Here is a 6,755-nt window from a genome sequence, read left to right as displayed (position 1 = left end):
TCAAGTTCTAAGTCTAGGAATTCATATCTCAGATTTTTGGGAAGTGTTTTCAGGTCGAGGTTTGGTTTCTTAAGGCATTGCGTAGGATCCGATGTCATTGCTAAACATTGGTTAAGTCTGTCTTCTACACGATAGTCAGACAATTTGTCATTTTCTAACTCTGTTTCTTTTATGCATTCATCGATGATATCCATGAAGTAACATGTGTCGTCTATTGCAGGTGCTTTCAAAAATTGGGAAAGAATGAACTCAATTTTCTCTTCTCCTACTTCGAAAGTGAGCCGTCCTCGTTTTACGTCTATGATAGCACCGGCGGTTGCTAAGAATGGTCTTCCCAATATAATGGGTGTAACTTCATCTTCTCTTATGTCCATAATTATAAAATCGGTTGGAATGTAGAATTGACCTATGCGCACGAGAACGTTTTCAAGAATTCCGACAGGATATCTAACGGAACGATCTGCTAATTGCACAAACATTTTAGTTGGTCTTAATTCTCCCATTTCCAGTTTCTTGCATATGGATAAAGGCATAACACTGATACCGGCTCCTAAATCGCATAGAGCTTTGTCTATGACAAATTTTCCTATATGACAGGGTATAGAGAAACTACCAGGATCTTTAAGTTTAGGAGGCATATTCTGGATTATAGCGCTGCATTCAGCAATGAGTGTAACGGTTTCGCTTTCTTCAAGTTTCCTTTTATTAGAAAGAATTTCTTTTAAGAACTTAGCATATGAGGGCATCTGTGTAATAGCTTCTGTAAAAGGAATTGTGACGTTTAATTGTTTCAGTAAGTCAACAAAGTTTTTAAATTGGCCCGCATCTTTGGTTTTAATAAGCCTTTGAGGGTAAGGGATAGGTGGTTTATAAGGTGGTGGAGGTACATAAGGTTCTTTCTTTTCTACGGTTTCCTTATTACTTTCCTCCTTTTCCTTAGGTTTATTTTCTTCCTCAGTTGACTTTTTAGAGTTTTGGTTTTCAATTCTTGGATCAGACGGTCCTTCTACCTCTGTTCCACTTCTCAATATGATTGCATGAGCGTGGCTTTTCGGATTAGGTTGGGGCTGTCCAGGAAATGTACCAGTTGGGGCAGCGGTAGGCGCTTGTTGTTGAGCTACTTGTGATATTTATGTTTCCAGCATTTTGTTATGGGTAGCCAGGGCATCTACTTTACTTGCTAGTTGTTTGATTTGTTCGCTAGTGTGTACATTCTGGTTTAAGAAATCTTTATTGGTTTGCTGTTGAGAAGCTATGAAGTTCTCCATCATGATTTCCAAGTTGGATTTCCTAGGAACATTATTGTTAGGTGTAGATGGGGTCGGCTTTTGATATCCAGGGGGTATAACTGGGGCTTGACTGGGAGCTTGTCCTGGTGCGTATAAAGCATTATTGCTCTTATATGAAAAATTAGGATGGTTCTTCCAGTTTGAGTTATAGGTATGCGAGTAGGGATTTCCTTGAGCATAATTCACGTGCTCTGCTTGGATTCCTGTTAGGAGTTGACAATCTGTAGGAGTGTGACCTTGGATTCCATAGACTTCGTAATTTTGAGCTGCGGCAACCACGATGGCTGGAGGTGATACATTTAAACTTTCAATTTTCTGGGCCAGAGCATCCACTTTTGCATTAACATGATCAAGGCTACTTATCTCGTACATGCCACTTTTCGTTTGAGGTTTTTCTACCATTGTTCGGTCGCTTCCCCACTGATAATGGTTTTGGGCCATGCTCTCGATAAGTTAATAAGCATCAGCGTAAGGTTTATCCATAAGCGCACCACCTGCGGCGGCGTCTATTGTTAACCTTGTGTTATATAAGAGACCATTATAGAAGGTATGAATTACTAACCAGTCCTCTAAACCATGGTGTGGACAAAGTCTCATCATGTCTTTGTATCTTTCCCATGCTTCGAAAAGAGACTCGTTATCTTTCTGTTTAAATTCATTTATCTGGGCTCTCAACATAGTTGTTTTGCTTGGAGGAAAATATCGGGCAAGAAAGACTTTCTTCAACTCATTCCATGTGGTGACCGAGTTGGAAGGAAGAGACTGAAGCCATCTTCTAGCTTTATCTCTTAACGAGAAGGGAAAAAGACGAAGTCGAATCGCCTCTGAAGTGACACCATTAGATTTAATAGTATCAGCGTATTGGACAAATACGGATAAATGAAGGTTTGGATCCTCGGTAGGATTTCCAGAGAATTGATTATGTTGCACTGCTTGTAACAGTGAAGGTTTAAGTTCGAAGTTGTTTGCTTCGATTGCGGGTGGAGCAATACTCGAATGCGGCTCATCTTGCGATGGAGCGGCGTAATCTCGAAGAGCACGAGCTGGTTCTGCCATCTCGGGTATCGGCGAAGGAAGAATATTTTTGATGTCGGGAACTTCGATAGGAGGGAGATTGTTTGCAGCACGATATTCCCGAATTCGTCGCAAGACTCGGAGATATAGTTCAATGTCGTTGATTCGTAAGTAAAACGGCTCGCCTTGTGAGCGAGTGTGTGGCATACAAATCAACGAAAGAAAGAAAAAATTTCCTTAGTCTCTACAGCGTAACAGAAGGGTTACGATATCGACTAAATAAAAGTCCCCGACAACGGCGCCAAAAACTTGATCGCGACTTTATAAGTCTATTGGGGTACTAACTGCAAGTGCACAGTTCTATCGCGTAGTTTTAAAAGATATCGATCCCACAGGGACTTATGAATCGATATACCGTTTTCTAAGGTTACTTCGTAAAGCTAAGGCGGATGATACTTTGATGATTAGGGGGAAAAGTAAAACTAAAATTGGATCTAATTTAAATATTAATTAAGCGGATATCGGTATGTAGTTCGTCGTAATTAGGGAATCAAATCTTCATTGGTTTCTTGGTTTTTAAAATAAATCTTTTCAGTAGACACTATTGATTTAAAAGTCTTATCTCAAACTCTCGCTCTGTTGAATAGACTATGACTTTATGTTAACGTAGCTGTTACTTATTAGTTAAGTCCAAAATCACTTTTTGAAAACAACAGAATCTATAGAAACTCTTTTCATTAAAATAATAACCGTTTAAACACCCTCGTCTCAAACTCTCGCTCTATTGACTTAGATTATATAATTAAACTTAAATGCTTAACTCTCGTCCTCACATTTAACCTTTAAAATTACTTTTTGAAAAAGATTAGAATTTAATTAACTCTAAAAATTGCTTTCGCCCTGATTTAGAATTAATGTCCAATTTACACTGTCCAGTTAAAAACTCAAACCGTCGTTCTATTGATTCTAACTTCTTTATGTCTTTTACTTTCGTACAAAAACCTTGGTATTAACTCTGTAAATTGAGACCATAAAAAGAGTGACTTTAATTTTAAATAAAATTAAACCAACTTAGTTTTGATTCCTTATTCCGCTTACTTTACATACCGATATCTAAATTAATTAGCCGGACATGCTAAACAGGTATGAACAATTATCATGCTTAAATAAAACCATATCAGGCAAACAATATAAATAAACAGTAATGCAAAGCATATATAAATTAAAACAATAAATTAAAGAACCTGAATAATTAATGGGAATCTTGAACACTCCACCACAGACCGGTTGGATTTGTTCTTGCAATCTTCAATCGGACAGGAAAATAAAAGCAAAGAAATAAAATACTATGATCTAACGTAAGGTTAGATCCAGTAAAAGATACACAATAATTTCCGATGTAGAAACTATTGTGTGAAAAATTTATTAAGTGCTCTGAAAATTGACTGGAAAAGAAAAGGAAATATAAAAATTGCTAATAATAGAAAGCTGTAGAAAATTAATGTTGTAAATGCTTGCACGGCGGAAAAAGAAGCGAGACCGAGAGAGCTGCAGGGTTGGCATCTTTGGCTCTATTTATATTACTCTCATTTGTAACCGTTTCCCTTTGGTAGATTTCTCATGTCAATTGGTCAAGCGAAGAAAGAGGAGGAACGTGCTTCCGTTGCTTCTGTTACGCGTCAAACCCAAAAATATAGGAATGGGGGTGTAACGCTCGTCACATCTTGTGTTACGCTCGTAACACTTAGCAGGGGGCGTGACACTCGTCACACCTTGTGTGGCGGTCGTCACAGCTTCAGCGCTTCTGTCTTGTAATTGTGGGCTGGGCTTTAGTGGAATTTGCTTTCATCCTCTTTTTGCACCCCCTTTTCTTCCTTTTTCACTTATGCTTCAAATAAGTTACCTGAGACAAATAGAAGGGAAAATACCACGTAGTATCGAATAATATGAAATAAATTGAAACAAATAATAATATAATTTAATTAAATCGAGTCCAAAAATGTGATATTATTTCATGTTATCAATCAACAATAATATCACCACTAAAAATTACATTCCTGAGGAAAATCACCTCTCATAACCATAACTCAAACTTGGATAACTTCGCATACAACTTCTTTTCTTTCAAGGTCTGCAACACAAGTTTCAGATGCTCCACATGCTCTTCATCAGACTTAGAATATATCAAAATATCATTGATGAACACAACCACAAACTGATCTAGATAAGGATGAAAAATCCTATTCATATATTCCATAAACACATCAGATGCATTAGAACACCAAATGGCATCACAAAATACTCATAGTTACCATATCTCGTTCTGAATGTAGTTTTTGGAATATTGTCTGATTTCACACAAATTTGATGATAACCTGACCATAAATCATTTTTATTGAATACACAAGCACCAACCAACGGATCCATCAAATTGTCAATTATCATAAGAGGATACTCACTCTTGATAGTAACCTTTTTCATCTTTCGATAGTCAACACACAACCTCATTCTACCATCTTTCTTCTTAACTAACATCACCGACGCTCCCCAAAATAAAACACTCGATCAAAAAAACTTCTTCTCAAGTAGATCCTCTAATTGCTTCTTCATCTTACTCATCTCTAAATTGGACATCCTATACGACACCATTTACATATGAGTAATACCAGGTACTAAGTCTATAGCGAACTAAACTTCACGCTCTTGCGGCAAATCACTAATGTCATTTGGGAACACTTTAGGAAACTCACACACAATAGGTAGATCCGTAATCATTCTATTGCATCCTCCCTTTCAAGGACGCGAACACCATGAACACTTGAGAACTCTCTCTCAAGGACATCTCTACCTGTCTCACGGTCATGAAACTCGACTCCGTACTCTTCTTAGATTCAAGAAACTTCACTGATTTATCAAAACAATTGATCTGCACATGGTTGAACTCTAAAAAATTCAACCCAGAATAACATCGATTTTACTTAGAGGAAATCAATATAAGTCAATCCCAAAATCTATACCATAAATTTTCAAAGGACAATTCATACACACCAACGAAGTAGTCACTGAACAATTAGTTGGGGTATATGTGACCATGCTACCATTCATAGTAGACAAGTTCAAATTCAATTTTTTCACACACTCAAAAGATATAAGAGAACATGTTGCACCTGTATAAATAATAGTGATCAAAGGAATACTATTAATAAACCATGTACCTCAAATTTAGTTATCAAATGCAATAGTCTCTACTCCAGACAAAGTAAAAACTTTCCATCCAGACTGAGTCTTCTTTGGTTTTTAGCACTGAGTACTAATGTGACATACTCTCCATAGTTATATTAAGTCAAAGTATTACTCTTACATCCAGCAGCTCGATGACCTGGCTTCACACACTTGAAGCAATTCACTAATATCTTCAGGAAAAACATCAGGAACTTCACATACAATGACATATCGCCGTCCGCAACATTTCTCTCCACTCACAAAGCGAACATCACGAGCACCTGATCATTCTCCCTTGAAGACATCTTAACCTGACCGACATACATGAATCTCGAATCCTCACTCTCTTCGGGTCTAAGAAATAACATAACCTCATCCAAAAACCTGCACTCTTGCAATCAGCGATACGCTAAACCAACCCTCTACACCTAAAACATCTCAGATAAGAAGAAGCTTATCCCCCACTTATTTCAATCCTGCTCCTCCTAGCAAACAATTAGAAAAACAAATGAGCACCAACAATGTTTCATACACATGTCGCATACCAGGAAACAAACAAAGTTACACAACCTAGATGGATGGACTGGCCCGCTGTGATACCATTATTGTAACACCCTAAACCATGAAACTTATATAAAAAAAATCACTCAGCAATTTAAGGTGTCACTTCAACAACCAACCAACAAAAATTTCGAAAACATTTAACTACATGTAGCGGAAATCAACATAATAACAACTTCAAATTGAGCTTCTTAAATAAAGTACCAAACTTTAATATCATAATTCGACACCAACTCAAAACATAATAAAAGTGTCTTGTTCCCGATTTTACAAGATCAGAGAACTAAACCACTAAAATAAAATAGAATGATAATTAAACGAAGGTAAGCTCCAAGAAGCTATCTTTCACTCACAGCAACAAAACTCTACTCCTGATTATCTACAAAATGTCCATGATGGATAGCATAATATAAAAGGGGTTATAATAAACTTTAATATAAAACGGCATAAAGAATGCGAGGGTAGTTAAAACACAACACATCACACATTCAATACACAAACCAGACCATTGCACTCTCACACCTTTCCCATCATAATATGTATATATGCATTAAATGTGACTCACGACATCAACATTATGCATGTGGTACCAATCAACGATGGTTCTTCATACAAACCAAGTTCACATTTCTGAACTATAAACAACATGCAACATAGAAACAACGTAGT

At 37.0% G+C, this 6,755-nt stretch overlaps 1 non-coding gene across 1 annotated transcript; it reads left to right on the top strand.

Annotated features, from left to right (window-relative positions):
* The first annotated feature begins 1,860 nt into the window (after positions 1 to 1,860).
* LOC127108717 (small nucleolar RNA R71) lies at positions 1,861 to 1,967 on the top strand. The gene has a single exon (XR_007796237.1). It is a non-coding gene; the product is annotated as a small nucleolar RNA R71 (small nucleolar RNA).
* The last annotated feature ends 4,788 nt before the right edge of the window (positions 1,968 to 6,755 follow it).

The sequence above is a fragment of the Lathyrus oleraceus genome, chromosome 7 (genome assembly GCF_024323335.1).
Source record: "Lathyrus oleraceus cultivar Zhongwan6 chromosome 7, CAAS_Psat_ZW6_1.0, whole genome shotgun sequence".
NCBI lineage: Eukaryota > Viridiplantae > Streptophyta > Magnoliopsida > Fabales > Fabaceae > Lathyrus > Lathyrus oleraceus.
Note: the sequence above shows the minus strand (reverse complement) of the source record. Positions and strands in the feature narration are given on the sequence as shown.